The following is a 16,204-nucleotide window of genomic DNA, read 5'->3' as shown; positions in this document are numbered from 1 at the left end:
AAGGCCCATTTCAATAGCAAAACTTATGATCATGAACTTGCACACACCTGCAAAATAACAAGAAGTACTGGTTTTAAGCTGACTCCAGCTTTGGTTTGCGAACACTGATCTATCTGCGCAATGCCATAATTTGTGGATTTGCTTCATAGCACTTTCTAACTATCTGCACTCTGCTTTTCTCCAGCTGCCTATAATGTACCTCTTTCTGACACAGTGAGGGACTTCTGGGCTGTGCAATGTGCTGGCTATAGCATGAGTCTGCTGTGCTGTGGTAACTGTGCCACAGCAACTACTAAAACACCTCAGTAGTTTGCAGAGTAAATGCAAGGGAATAAAGCTTAAATACAACCAATAGAAGCATACCTGTAGCATGGAGCTCTTTAACGCTGATGCTGTTAGCAATAGCTGTTCACATTTCTATAGCCTGCTCCTCCCATGGTTCTCAAAACTTGGCGTAAAACACATAAGTGCCAGGAAAAAGCAGCTGCCTCTGCCCCACTGGGTAGTGACCAGCTAGAACAAAATAGAAGAGAGAGTGGGAAAATTCATCTAGAGTGCTTAGCACTATCAAAAGGAAAACAGTGTTACTGGGTCTTTCCAGTGATGCCCTGCTTTTGGCAGATGTGATGCTGGCTCTGGACACCCCCTGATAGACCAGCACTGCGATTTCTGGAAGAGCCTGATAAGGGTGTCAGGAATCTAGGATCATGTCGATGTAGCATCTCACAGCTCGAGCTTTCATCTCTGAGTCTACAACTCTGTAGTTAAAACTTGCCTTTTGTCTCTTATTGAAACCAGATTGTGTCATTTCTGACTTATTTTGCATTTTTCTCCCTGAGTGCTCATGATTTTGCTCGACATATTCACACTTTTCAGGAACTCTGTTTAACAAATAAAGCTGCTCTTATGCACTAAATAATTATGAAAATATTCCAAAACAACAGTGTTATGCTTGTTTTATGTATTCACACAAATTTGGTGGTGATGTTATTCCTGGTAAACACGCAAGATGACGCTTCCTGTAGGAACTGAAGGCACTGGTCAGTGCTTAATTCAGGTTCCTAACAATGAGATGAGGCAAGTAACAACCCTTTTGAAGTTTCACCGTCTGGTAAGACTCATGCTGTCTAGTTCCACCTAGTTCAAAAGGTTTGATGAGACATGGGTCTTGTGTGCTTGTGTTTATGGAAGAGAAAGAGCGAAGGGCTGTCAACAGCTGGGAAGCATGAGACTGTGAGAAATAAAATAGGCTTTGTGGGCTGACCTTGAGTATCCCTCACCTACCTGTGTTTCCACACTGAAAATAGGTGGTGCTAGAATGTGGAAATTATGTGGAAAAGTTTATGTGCCTCCAAGCTTGTCTGTCTTCTGTGACCAAAAAGCACTACCTCTCATAATTAACTTTGCCCTGCTTATAAGTGTTTTATTATTTTGATCCATCTCTGAAAGAGTTTATTCAGAGCAAACCATACTCCATTTCCCAGCAGCAGCTCAGGCAATGGCCTTACAAGTCCTGAGAGACCAGACCTGCAAGTGCTGAAGAGAAACACAGCTTTCAAAAGCAGTCACTGGGACTGGCAGGACTCTGCAGCAGAGGGGCTTCATTTTGGCAGAGAAATCCACAGGAAAAAAAAGCTGGTAGTTAGGGGGACAAGACCTGCTGAGGTGCCCATAAAAAGACCTGTATCCCAGAGAAATTAAGTTAATTCAAGAACTGTGAAGGCTTCAATCTGTTGATTTTGAAGTTATCCATGTACAGTATGAGTTGAATGAGTATATTATAACCCTGATGAATAATACCTTGCCTTGGACTTTGCTCAGCCTGTTCTCTCTCTATTGCATTTCTACTTTTAGGGAGATTTTTCCAATTCCTGTTCCATTGCACAGCAAAATAACAGTGAGTACCTCTAAAAGCTAAGACAGTGACTCAACAGGGACTGAGTCACCACATCTCTCCTGATACTGATACACTTCTTTAGTTGTAGTATTCCCAGCAACCAGATACTTAGCCAATGCCTAATGCTGCCTCTGACAATAAAAAATCTGTTCTTTCTCTGAATTTGCAGACATTTCTTCCTTACTATTTCATAGTTTACTGAAACTTTTTTCTACCACTTCCAAGCAGCCAACTGAAGTGCATTAGAAAATTGCTTTCCTTCCAAGTCATTAATATGAGGTTACCTTAGTTTCACTAAGTTGTTCGAACAGAAGTTGCACATCCTATGCTATGAATATTAAGGAGATATTTCCACTGTCCTGGAAAAGGGACTCATCTCAGTGATGCCTGCTGAGATTAGAAATTCATGATCCCAGGACAAAGGTAGTGGAGGAGCGCAAATACTATTTATTCTCTAAATTTGAGTGTTATATGTCCAACTAAAGCAGCAAGGAAACTTGGACATTTACTTTTCCTAATGAACTAACAGAGATCTTGCAATTTCCAGAGCTGTACAAGTAACCAATAACGTGATTTTAAATGTCTCTTTTAATCACAAAATTTGGTCACTATTTGAAAATACTTCCAGAACAATTCTGTAAGGCAAATCTCATACTACAGGCTGTGAAAAAGCCATTAGATATGAACATTGAATATACTCAGGACTCAGTTTCCTAAGCAACATTGTTTCTGTTCTCTGACTGGATAAACAGAACTTTTCTGATTAGCTTTTTTTTTTTTTTTTTCCTGCAGATACTCATAATACTGAATTGGATTTCTACTTTGTACCTTAAGTCTACATTGCTTCCTTAAATTCTGCTGTTCTGGCAAGTAGTTTTGAAACTACTTTTATGGGCTACAAGAGGCACTAAAAATGGAAACAAAAGAGATATAAAAGCATTTTGAACAACTGAAAAAATGTGAATAATTCCGCTCGGATAACTCCGCGATAAGGAGAGGTTGCACATACAGAGAAGCTCATCCAATCACAATATGTGGCCACTCCACCTGAAAATGTCCAACCTGGTTTAGAGGTGGATCAGGTGAAAAGAACTATTTTAGAGGACAATGCTTTTCCTCCACTGTAGCGTAGTGATAAATCAGTATGCTGCTAGCACATGGTGACCTCATACCCTGTGTATTCCATATTTCTCTACTTGTGAGCAAAGCTATGTATTTGTGATTTCTTATTCCTTGTTTCAATAACATTACGTTTTTCTGTTAATTGTAACACTTCAAACACTGTCATAACTGGATAAATAACTCATCCTGGAGATGATTAGTAAAGGTGACAAGAGACGCTGACAAAATGCTGCCTCACTGCAAATTAAAGTATGTATTTTCTTACCTTTTACTGAACCAGACAAAAATGCCACATCCTGCAGACATTCTTACAGGGGCAGGTGCCCTGCAGCTGAACACACCTGCTGTGAAATGCTATTTCACATGCATGAGCTTCAAGTCCCCTGATTCACCCTCACTTTGCTTTACTGTTCTTGCATTCTACCAGAACAGGGCAGCACAAATTTCCTTTCCCTTTCTCCTTCCCTAACTGTGTACTGTAAGCAACATACATTTTCCTGTCATTTCTACATGGCAGCAGAAGTGCAGAAGGAAAGACAGATCACTGTGCAGACTTTCAAAATACATTCAATTCTTTCCTCAAAATTAATTTCCTACATCTATATCTTGAACAAGGTAGTGCAGGAAACATGTATGTATCTCTGTGCATATTTTTTTTCTATAAAATATCAAATATAAAAATATAAAATCACAAACACATAGTTACCTGGGGAGGGGATTAATTGAGTTTTTAGTAACAGAGATCTCCCATGCAGCCATAACAGGCAGCAGCAGATCTCTCTTTGGATCATTTCAGCAGACTGAGATCCGATCAACACTGAAGTAAAAAATACAGTTTAACTGTTAAGAAGATACTTGCCTTGATTCTTAGATCACCTTTCAATCAGTTGCTTCAGAGCTAATCTAAAGGCATTTTTCATTTGCAGATTTCCTACCTTGTTTAGAATGAGATGTATTATGCAGTACCTAAAAATAACTTGTACCGTAGTCCTCAATTTTGCAGCTGTCCCATAGGAGAACAGAGCCAGGGTTACAAGCTTTTGCCTCAAGCGAAAAGATAATTGTGAGAAAGGCTGCAAGAGCTGCCACTACCTCCTTCTAATAATTGGGCAAAGTGGGAAAATGCTGCAGGCAAAATGCCACGGTAGCTCCATTAGGTGACCTAATAGAAGATGTCAGCAGCTTTTGTGGTAAAAGGGTTATGTTTTGTTTCACTAGGTCTTTACTGAAGCTGATATAATAGAAAATATTTGCAATCCAACATAGTGGGATCTCTTTCCTCTATCATATTGGTGGATCTGCCAAGTGGAAAGAAAAAAAAATCACTTATTACATTCCTTATCCATTTTCATGTGTTCAGAGGTTTTCAGGCCAGAAAAACCCATTATGGTTATCCTGCTTGATTTGTATATCAGAGTCCAAGGATATTTACTTGTAATTCCTCTGTCAAGTGCATATCTTGTAGCTGACAAACAATGTAATTTCTGGAATACCACACATTCTTCAATTAACGTCTTTGAAGTAGCTAAGCATCCCTCATGTCCCCAGATAAACAGAACCAGCAGTCAACCACTCTCATGGGTATCTCTGTGAATTTATCCAGCAGCAGCCACCCACCATCAAATCTTGTTATATCTACTAGATTAAAGAAGTTTCTCCTATCAGAAAATGGTTTTTTCCTATGTCGATAAGCATCAACTGCAATGTCACCCCTTAATCTTCTCCCTCTGCTTGATAAGCTAAGTAGACCTCCCTATGTTTGTCACTATAAGGCAAGCCTGACAGACCTTAAGGCATCTTGTTGATCTTTTGTGGTCCCTTCCTAAATTTCCAGTCCTGTTCAGAAACACAGACACCAGATTAGGCACAACCATAGAAAAGTAACATCATTTCCACACTCCTGCTCAACATTGCCATGCTTTGATATGCCCTGTTCTAGCAAAGCATCAGGGAGGAATTGACGCTGGCTCCAGCACAAGGCCAGGTGGAGAGCAGGTGTTTTCTGGAGCACATCCCTCTGCTCAGCACGGGGGGGTCCAGGCTGGACTAACCGCTCCATCTCCTTACCTCTCTGGATGAACAACAACACTGAACAAGCAGCAGTTTGTCCCTGATGCTTACATGTAAATTAGTAAAATTTACATCTAATTTACATTTACTAAATTGCTGCTTTGCACATCAGGATGCTAAAGCTCGTTTAAAAAAATAGATCTTCAAGCAAAAAACCCCAGGCTTTAGTTTCCTCAAACACAAGAGCAAACAAAAGCCCCAGTCCCACATACTTCTCCCTATGGGAAGACTCATCATTTTCCACAGCAAGCATTAAGACCCATGGAGGTGTGCCTGTGAAGACTATTTGTAGAGCAACTTTAACTGGTAGTTGCACCATTAAAATCAATTAAACTTTTGACAAAGGTGGAATTACCCACCTGCAAAATTTTTTGCAGTATCCAAGTCTACAGTGAGTACCCTAGCAAGCATAGAAAAGTATAGGAAAAGCCCTGAAGTTTTCCTAGCTTGCAAATCCCCTTTTTTCATCAGTAGAATTGTTGTTTGCAAATGTCTGCCTATGCAAAGCCAATTATGAGATAGAAACAGAAGTCAACAAACTAAATCAGAATATGAAGAGCAGCAGTCCTTTTTTCCAGTGCAGGGCCGTGTTTATGATGGAAGATGGACTAGCATAAGGAGACAAAGGGCAGCAAAGGGGAATTGCCACTGAGACACATATAGAGCCACTACAAAGAGAAAATGCAATCTGAGCAGGAATGCAAACCCTACTGAAGTTAAAAAAAAAAAAGCAGCAGAGTCTTTCCATTGACCTCAACAAGCTTCAGACTAGACTCTGAATGAAATCTTTTCCTTATTTCAACTTGAAAAAGTAAAAGTAATTCCATTCTTTGAAAGATGAACGCAAAGTAGCAGGATACTAATTTCAAGACAGTGCTAGAATTGTTTTGCAGGTCCTCCCACATTTCTTTCAACACATGAAAAGTGTTTTCTTCTGTAGAGTACCCTTTGAAGTCCCATCATATATTGCCATGGGAGAGTGGTCACAGCATGCTTCACTCAGAGGCCTTGTGGGCATCGAAGTCCATAAATGCAGCTGAACGTCAGTGGTTACACTGTACAGCTGAGGATGTGTTTGGAAGGACACAATAGAGTGAAACTGTATGAAAATAGTTGCCATTCCAAAAGTATATTCTTCCATTGTAAGTAAAGACACTTGTAAGGGCTCTGTCACAGGAGACGTGGAGGCTGCTAAGGTCAACATGCCATCCCATATGAAGCATCTTTTGAATAACAGGTGACCCTTCTCCAAGAAAGAAACAAGTCTAGCTGAAGTATGCAAGGCCTGCTTATGGTCTGCTTATACCTGACACACCACAGGGAGCTGTTCACCGGTGCACCGAGTGCCTCTCCATGAGGTCAGGCAGTTTGAGTCAGTTTCTGAAGGCGACTGTCTTCATCAAGGCTATTCCCAAATAGACCTGTCTGCATCCTGCCTGTAGGAAATTCCTGTGATAATGGAGTAATGTACTATAGATGCTACACAACATCTTTTGCAAGCTTTTACAAATCGCTGGGAAAAAAGTTATTCTTTGCTGAAACAGTTAGTGTCACCCAGCTGTAAGATAAAACATGCTGCCTATCCCACTCAGACTTCACAACCTCTCAATTTCCTTCTAGACCTAAAGATTACCCCACTGTATTCAGTACTTGTCAGGCCACACTTGGAATACTGTGACCAGTTTTGTTCCCCCCTATACAAAGAAGATGCAGACAGGCTGGAGAGGGTCCAGAAAAGTGCCACAAAGTTGATTAAAGGACTCAGAAGCCTGCCATATGATGAAAGACTGAGAACTGGGCTTATTCAGCCTTAAGAAAAGAATGCTCCAGCATTTAACATGTGGCCACAAAGAACATGGAGACTTACTTTTTATAAGGAGTCACATGGAAAAAAACAAGGGACAATGAGTATAAGTTACTCCTGGAGAGATTCTGATTGAACACAAAAAGAAAATTTATCACAATGAGAACAAACAGCTATTGGAATGATCTCCCCAAGGAAGTGGTGGATTCCCCAACATTGGAAAATTTAAAGATTCATCTGGACAGGGTGCTGGGCCATCTTGTCTAGACTGTGCTTTTGCCAGGAGAGGTTGGACTAGATGATCCTTGTGATTCCTTCCAACCTGGTATTCTGTGATTCTATGATTTTGAAAGCCCTGGTGCTCTGACACCACTTTTCCTTTTACTAGTCACATGTTGGGTCTTGAAGATAATGACTTTTGGAATCATTATTGTAGCACTTGGGGCATGTAAAAATGTTAGTGCCTACCTAGAAGGCAGAATATATGATATACAAATGTCACCTCTCTTCTACTTCCCAACCTCATACTTCTGTTTTTGCAGGACAGGGACCCACAGAGGTCTCAGATATGGGCAGGACTCCTCTGGCCTGGGTGCTGTACAGAGAAACACATGGGGACCCTTCTCCTCAAGAAGGTACACACAGAAAACAGCAAACAGGGAATCTGACAGATTTGTAAAAAGTCAAGTATAAAGTCAGCAGCAGATGTAGGTGTACAATCGCATAATATAACTCAAGAGTTCGCATGCCTTTTCGTAGCACATATTTTTGAGGCCTTCAGTAGGACCCTGCCATCAATGACCCCCAGCTTCCTCATTGTCTCAACTGTTAAATACAGCTCAGGACCCAAAACCTTCACAAAATGAGAAATTTTTTGTGGCATAGCAACTGCTGATACCACTAACTACTAGCTCTGAGTTTCTGTGTATTAGTTAGGCAGGGCACATGGCAGGAAAGTGGAAGGGATTTATTATTGTCCTGGTTTTATCTGGGATAGAGTTAATTTTCTTCCTAGTAGCTGGTATGGTGCAGTGTTTGGGGTTTAGAATGAGAATAATCTTGATAATATACTGATGTTTTAGTTGTTGCTAAGCCATCAAGGACTATTCAGCGTCTCGTACTGGCCTGCCAATTAAGAGGGCAGGGAGTGCACAAGAGGCTGGGAGGGGTCACAGCCAGGACAGCTGACCCAAACTGGCCAAAGCGATATTCCATACCATATGATGTAATGAACACTACATAAACTTGAGGGAAGGCGGCGGGGAGGAATCAGTGCTCAGGGACAGGCTGGGTGTTGGTCAGTGGGTAGTGAGAAATTGCATTGTGTATCACTTGTTTTGTATATTCTTATATTCTCGTTGTTATTATTATTATTATTCTCTCTTCCTTTGCTATTCAATCAATCTGTCTGTATCTCAACCCACAAGTTTTTCTCCATTCCCTCCCCCATCCCACTGTGGGGGAGTGAGCAAGCAGCTGTGTGGTGCTTGGTTGCTGGCCAAGGTTAAATCACAACAATCACCCTCAAAGCCTCTTAGACTGCACAGGTTACTGATCAAAACTGCAAAAAGAAGGAAAAGAAAAAAAAAAAAAAAAGTGAGCATTCTATTAGCTTTGCTGCTATGAAAACAGATTAGTGAGCAATAACAGCTTGTTATTTCTCTCCCCTATCAGTTTCCAGACTCAGGCATTCCCTCTAAAAAATGCATCTCAAGTAGGCTCATATTGCAGGTTGACTCATAGCCAACAAACAGGCCAGTACCTCTGCACCACTGCTTCTGAATATGCTGTGTAGAAGCAAGTACCTGACCTACCACATGGTCTGACCATTCCAGCATCTGTACAGCTCCCAGACAGTGCCCAGGACCTTCCCCATGGTTCATGCAGATGCTGTGTAATACACAACAGATAATTTTCTTTCAAGGCAAGATCAGATCACTTCTTGTGGGCTTTTTACTACATGAGTTTTCAGTCTCTCAAAGGTACACCGCATAGCCATCCTTGGGTCACTTAAGGTGCTAATTAAACAGTATTTTTCAAAATGTCCTGGGATATGTCTCACTACCCACAGCAACAGGAGATACATAAAGTCATCACGGTTAAAAGGATGAAAGATAACACCATCATTATCTACATTAGCTGTGCCACAAAAAGTTATTATGGGAACACAGGTGAAAATGGTAATACAGCAAATTTTCCACAGCATTCTGTCCCATCATTAAAAAAACCTACCACAATGTGGGACAAACAACGTGGGTTACATTTATGAGACCTTGGAGCACAGCAGATAAGTAATACCTCCTAGCCATGAACTCTGAGGCCAGGTGCAGGGCATTAGTGATAAGACTGTCATTTATGCCTATACAAACGCAGAGCACCATACACTGAAAGCCACCATTAACCTCTGCAGATTTAATGAGTTATATACCCAACAACAAAGCTTTTGAAATAGTTACACACCACATGAAGTGTGGCAGGAGTGTAAGGAGGGTCTCCCATCCACAATGCTCAGCACAGTCCTTGAAAGGAATTGCCTTTAAGCAGAGTCTGGGAGTAAAATGAAAGCCACCTCTTCATTCGGATGGATTTGGACTGATGAAGTGACATTGCAAGGTGGTTTTGATGCATCTTACAGCACTTTAACTTCCCTCGTGTGACAAGCTTAAAGAAAAAGGCACAAAGTAAGAGAAATAAATGATAGAACACTTGTGAGACTAATCACAATTACTGAGGTCCAAATTCAGCTTTGCAGCTTAGATTTTTTTCCAGTGAAAACACATCATTTCAAAATACTAAGTATATTATAATCTCTTTCATTGAAACAGTCATTTTTACCCGCAGGCAATAAATCAGCCAATAGCAGGAGGTAAATCTGCTCAGAGTGACTTTGCAAAGTTTTATTACTTCTACTGAGGACGTATTGGGCGTGTAGGGTGGGAAGCTCTGAAGCAGCCAGAAAGGTGGGTCCTGCTCATACAACCTACTGCCACTGCAATCCAGAGGAGAATTCGGTCAGCTGTGTTTCTGCCATCACCCTCAACAGTCCTATTAAAACTAGTTGTTACTTTTCTGAGTCAATGAGGGATGTGTTATTGTTGGGAAAGTCCTATTATCAATCGTGGTACCCAGCGTGCCTCGCTGACCTGGGGGAGGCTAGCTCAGAACCATGTCCCCAGCCTGTTGTCAGCACACAGGAAAGCACCACTATGGGCCCTTCAGTCAGGTGTGGTTTTTTTGCTTTCTCTGTTTTATAAAACCTTGGTCACCTTTAAAAAGTCAGGAAATTCAAGTGTTTACTGCCAACACTCCAAGTGATATTATATTTTTTAAAATAATATGCTTTTCAGAGTTATTTTAAAATACAGCAGAAGGCATATTGTAGAAGTCTTGTAGTTGCCAGTATCTCTCTCCTACTACCCTGTGCATGACTGGCATGTTTTAAAGCCTTAGTCTGCACAGGAACCCATTCACCTAGATCCTGAGTTGAAGCTCACTGACATACCAGGCCATAGGTAGGACCACTCACTGGGAGTTGGGACTGGGTCTTCCTTCACAGGGGCCATGTATCAACTTGCAGCTTCCTGTATTAAATAAATGTACATAAAATTAATAACAGTTCCTTTCAGAAATTAACCTCACTTTGCTCACATGCCTATGTTGGAGAATGGATGAGATTTGGAAGTCCTTTGGAGCTATTTTTTCCTTTTAAGATCATTTACCCTGTCAGGCTACAGCAACCTAAATTTTGTACCCCATATTCCTGAGCTAGCATTTTGAAAGTTTCCCCTTTTTTGTGGCTACACATCTTGACCTTTGACATCTTCATACGGAAGAGAACAATGGGTGAAGAAGTAGTAATTTCTTAACTGCTTTAGGCAGAGGTCAGGCAGGGCGATAAGCTGTGAGTCAAGGTAACAATGCAGTGGATGGTCCCATTATGAGTGCTTTGTGTGTCAGTGAACTTGATTCATACTTAGTGTGAATAGAGGAACTCTCAGCTATTTCAGGAATGTCAGCAATTTTGTCGTAAAGCAACTTTGATCTTGCTCCAATTTCCCAGGCTCATTCATTAGCTGAGAATGTGGAGGGTAAGATAGGCTCTCTATTCTCAGAGGCTGACTGCCTGCTACTTAAATAAATCACCTACTTTTTCTCCTTGTCCTTCTTGTAATAAAACAATCCTTCACAGGTCCTTTTGCCATACGATGAAACTTTTGACTCCAAGGAAATCTCTCTGATGCATGGCCTAAGAGGAATGCCTTTGATTTTTGAAACTGAGGGTTGGATTCTATAAACATACCACCCCAAAGCTGATCAGCCCTCATCTCCCCTCCAAGTAATATGAGACATGCTGGTGACCTTTTGATACTTTTGACGATGTGGAAGTTGAAGAAGTTTCTAGCCCTCAAAAAAAGGGGGGGGCTCTCATCTTTGTCCTGCCAGCTCTGTGTGTTTTTTAGCTGGAGCACTCTGTTCCCTCTCCCTGGACAGGCTCTCTCATACGAGGGCTATTGGGGTTGTATGCGAGCACCAGCTGGACTAAACTTTCACATGCTGTTTGCTCTCTCGCCCTCTCAGCAGGGGTAGAAGTGTGAGCAGACAAGCATCTCTCTGAGCAGGGTTTGCAGCAAGGGCTTTTTTACCTACTCTGCTTTGGGATAAAAATTAATATCCTAAGCATTTTCCATTTGCACTGGTATTATAATATTTTTAAGAACATTTTAAGCTAAGGATCTTTTTTTTTTTTTTTTAATTTTTCCCCCCAAACAATTAAATCTCATTTCCCACCTCCTTTTCTCCCCTGCCCCTGCTGTGAAGCAGGAAGTCACCTTTTAAAAAAATGTTCAGTGAAGTATAGAGAAGCTAATTGATTCATCCAAAGGTCAGAGGGTGTCAGCAGCGGAAGGAGAAAATGAAGCAGAGCATCACAAGTCTCCGGTGCCAGCCTTTAGAAAACATGCTGTGCATCAGGTTTCCTCTACAACACTACCTATGTTTTTCAATTCCTCTCAGTTAGTTTCATCTGAGATCCCAGTTTTTCAGTCTCTCAAAGTTCCTGGCTTTGCAAGCAATGTGTTCATGTTCTCAAACAAACAACACTCAGAACTTACCAGCACAGTTGTTAAGTCTCCTAATCTTACACATACTTACCTTAGGAAAAGAAATCACAAGCACACTTGTTCAAACAATCTTTGTGCCAGCTTTCCCCACATTTTAATCTTATAAAAATGTTTCAACTACACAAAAGGATTCAGAAACATGTTTATGAACATTTTGCAAACATTTTTTAAGATTACAGTTAAAGCATTATAATTGCCGAGCAGTGAGATTTTGGAAGCAGCTATCCTATGGCTTCATCCTCTCAGAGCCCACTCTCCACACCTCCACTCATTTCAGCAAAAGGCTTGGTGGGAAAGCTCTGTGAAGCACAGCCCCTGGGTCTGCTAGGCATTTTAATAAGAGCCAGTGCTGACTCGATGCAGAACATGTGTCAGGGTCTTCGTAAGCCCAGTCTGTTAGGATATGGTGAACTCTGGCTGTATAATTATCCAGCTACGTGCAATATGAGTCAATACTAATGGGAGGGAAAGCCACCTTTTCACTTAACTGCTTGGTTAAAACCATCCCTGCAGGTGCCAGGGGCATTATCTTTTGTTCTCTTTTTATAGCCCTGCAGTGAAAACCATGATATCTTTTCTTGCTTCCAGGTCCAAAATGGTGTAGTATCAGAAAGCAGAAATTATACTTTGTACTGCTAAAAACAGCCTCTCCCTGTGTTTTGTGTAACGTGAGATGCTGCAGGGAAGAACAAGGTTCTCTTCTTATCAGCATGCTGCTTTTAAAACTATTTAGCATGTGGTTTCCTTGGACAATGAATGTATTTCCCCCTGTGAGGCAGGAAGATCTGCTACAATCTTGCTCTGCTGCACAATAAATCAAGCAGTTTAAGTATGCTATAATAAAAATACTTGCTTTGAAGTACAACCTTAAATGTCTAATTTACTGGTTGTAACAATGATGCCTTATCATGTTGGCTTTTTTTCCCTTCAGCCTGTTTTCTCTGTCCAGTTGTTTTGTTAACATGTGTGGCTGTCTAACGACTGGATTTTAGATTCCAGATGTTTTCGCAAGACAAGCACTAAACGGTCATACACATCCCAGAAACCTCATACCACCCAAGTAGCTGTCATGTCAACTGGCTAGTGTAAGCCTACCCAGATGATTCCCTCTCTTTCTCCCCCTAGATGGCTGCTAACCCTTTAGTCATCAATACAGAATGACAGAAATTCTTTTCCACAGCTACTATTACAGAAACATGCAGGGTGGGGGGTATGAAGCCACATGCAAATAACATCCATGTGGTTTGATGGAAAGAAAAGGTATTTTAATTAAATAATGAGCTCAGGCTTTTTTCCTGGTGAACACAGTGATTAGCTCAATGATTAAAGGTATACTTACACACACTGGCACACATACATGAATTCACACACACATATGCATGCAAAAGTACCTCTTTTGCAGGATGTTTATCGTGCCACTGTTTTTGATCCAAGATTTTTGATGCAGGAAAACTGATCTAGCAAGAAGAGAAAGTTGTTTATTTTATGTATGTGCTGATGGGAGAGGTGTCTTCTTTGAAGAGGACAAAGTTATGATTTGCCACTTACTACACAATACCTTTACTAAGGCGTTCCTTCACTGCTGGTGGTCATGAGTTAAAAGAGAACTAAACTGAGAGATCCCAAATTGCACCTCAGTAGAGATTAAGCCCTGAAGCCAGCCATTAAAGAACGGAAGGAAGAAGGATGCATAAGAAGTCAGGGAAGTAAAGCACTGCAGATTATTTTAAACAATTTTCTATGTCTCTTCTCTCAAGGGAAATACTGGTGTGTAAATTACTAGACTATTTCCATGTTTCCTCATACATTTTCTCCTACTTTGAAAACCTTTTGTGTTTAAGTAATTTTAATTTCCTTTTAGTACTGAAGACTTGCAGTCCCACCACAGCCCCAGTGCTTTGGATGAAATTGGTCTCACCATAGTCAGACTTTCTGTTCTGTGTTTGTCAAAGAGTCTGTCAGCTTTCCTCTGTATAGCAGCCACAAAGGAGAAATCAAAGACATTAACTCCTGAAATGAGTTGACCATCACAAATTGTCAGTTCTGCCATTGCCTGTGGGGATCAGCAAAGGAAGGTTTCTTTCTCTCACCTAGGAGACCCTAGTGGCAGATCGAAGATTGGGTCTTTGGATTTGGTGAGTGGGAGAGAAAGGATAACTTCACTGACATTAGTAACTGATTGTGTAGGGCTTTACAAGGGATCAAAAGAATGACTGAATTAAGCAGAAGAATAGTGAAGTAGAAGAGTGATGGGTAACATAAGCTAAGATTGGGGAGAGAACTTGTAAGTGAGGGGTGCAATCTGAAATCTGATCCAGAAGACGCTGATTCAAAGAGAAATGGCTAAGCATAAGTGATAGGAAAAATAAATTATTTTAGCCGTTGTATTTTTGATGGAGTAGACTAAGATAATCTGCAGAAGAGGAAAACGCATTATGAGAGAGGAGAAGCAGCAGAAACTATGGGTTAACAATTAACCAAAGAGACCAGAGAGAGAGAAACAGACGTTGGACGGAAGGGTCAATTGCAGTGTAGAACAGGCTAGGCTGGAATCCGGCAGCACAGTACTCAAATGTGGCCCTCCACGGGGACATGGGCAGTGGCAGCTCCTCCAGGTGAGGTTACTCTTGGCTTTGTATGCCCCTGGACAGAACTGGCTGGAGCTGGATATTATGGGAGCAGGAAAGGGGGAGCCACAACAACATTAAGACTGTGAAAATGTAGGATTGCTGAGGTGGAGAGACTCTTCCTACTTGCACAGGTGTACCTTCCGATTTCTGTCCATCTGAATCTGGGGACTTCCTTTGCCCAAATGCCATGCTCCTCTAAACTTCACATCCGGAGATGTTAGAGCTTTCCAAGAATAATTCCCCAAAATAATTTTATAAACAATTTGTTATACAATGCTGAAAAAGACACATATAAAGCATTGCAAGTGACATCACCATTATTTAAACTACCAAGCAGAAAAATGGACTGTGTTTTCACAGGCCTTTTCTTTACAAAGATGACCATCACAGACTGCCTGCTTAATAAAACATACCACACTGACAATCTGTTAGTAGTACGGCAAAATATGTACAAAGAGCTCCTGAAGAAACAAACTATTAATCTTCTTGGCTCAACTCAAATAATATTCTATGTCAAATTCACCATTGTGAATTCCAGCTGCATGTATAAGACCCCAAAAGGTACCACTCTTTGCAAATTATTTGATATCTAGACTTCAGTTGCACCTACATAATTTAAAGCTTAATCCTGTATCTGCTCATGAATATGAATATGAATTTGAATCCTACTGGTTGGGAAAGTCTGTGATCATGAATATGAATTGTGAGTATAGTGGCATTGTCAATGCCGTAACAGTGTAGGGTAGAAAGGGTAGAAAGACATCTCCTCTGTCTGATGGAAACTGTGTGCTGGGGTGTGTTCTTGAGGTCAATTTCTCCTCTGAGTCTTTTAGACCATTTATTGAACTCTTACTACAGTAAGGAGTGTTGAAATAAATGCCTCCAGCTTTATGTGTTGCTGACCCCAAGACATAGCTCTAGGGGTAATGTTTAACGGTAATGTTTCAAGGTCCTCCTTTAGTTCCAGTTCCCCAGTGCCAAATTAATAAATCTACTTTCTTCAGGGCATTAAAAAAAAATAAAAATCTCTTTCAGTTTCGTTCCCTTTTTCTGGAAGTTTTTAGACCCTCTGTAGCTGAAACTCTGTAATTTCTTTAGCCAGGGAGACTGATATGAGCAGAATGGGTATCTGAAGTTCATTAAAAGCAAGTCATGTGAATAATAACCTACAAAGAAAGCTATTAATAATGCCTGAGAAACCAGCAGGCCTTCAGGATCTGGCCAACTTGTACAGCTTTCGCATTAAATCATAGAACACTGAGCCTTCTGAATGAAGGCCAATTCCAGGGAGATAAGTGATGGTAAAGGATGGGCTATTATGCCATTACTCTTGTTCCAGTTTGTACAGATGCCACCCCATTTGTTTCAAAATGATAGGAGCTGTTATAGGGTGATCAAAAACCAAAAGGGAAGACTGGTATTTTCTTTTAAGTAAAATAAAACAGTATAATTTTTCTTGAGTAAACTGAGGTGCTACTGGCAGGGTAAATTGCATTTTTTCATGTCAGTAATTACAGAAGTAGCACAGATTGCAATTGCTAACTGTCCAAACTTAGCTGCT

The sequence above is a fragment of the Streptopelia decaocto genome (assembly GCF_964273445.1).
Source record: "Streptopelia decaocto genome assembly, chromosome: Z".
In the NCBI taxonomy this organism is placed as follows: domain Eukaryota; kingdom Metazoa; phylum Chordata; class Aves; order Columbiformes; family Columbidae; genus Streptopelia; species Streptopelia decaocto.
The sequence above is the reverse complement of the archived record's forward strand: the minus strand, read 5'-3'. Positions refer to the sequence as shown.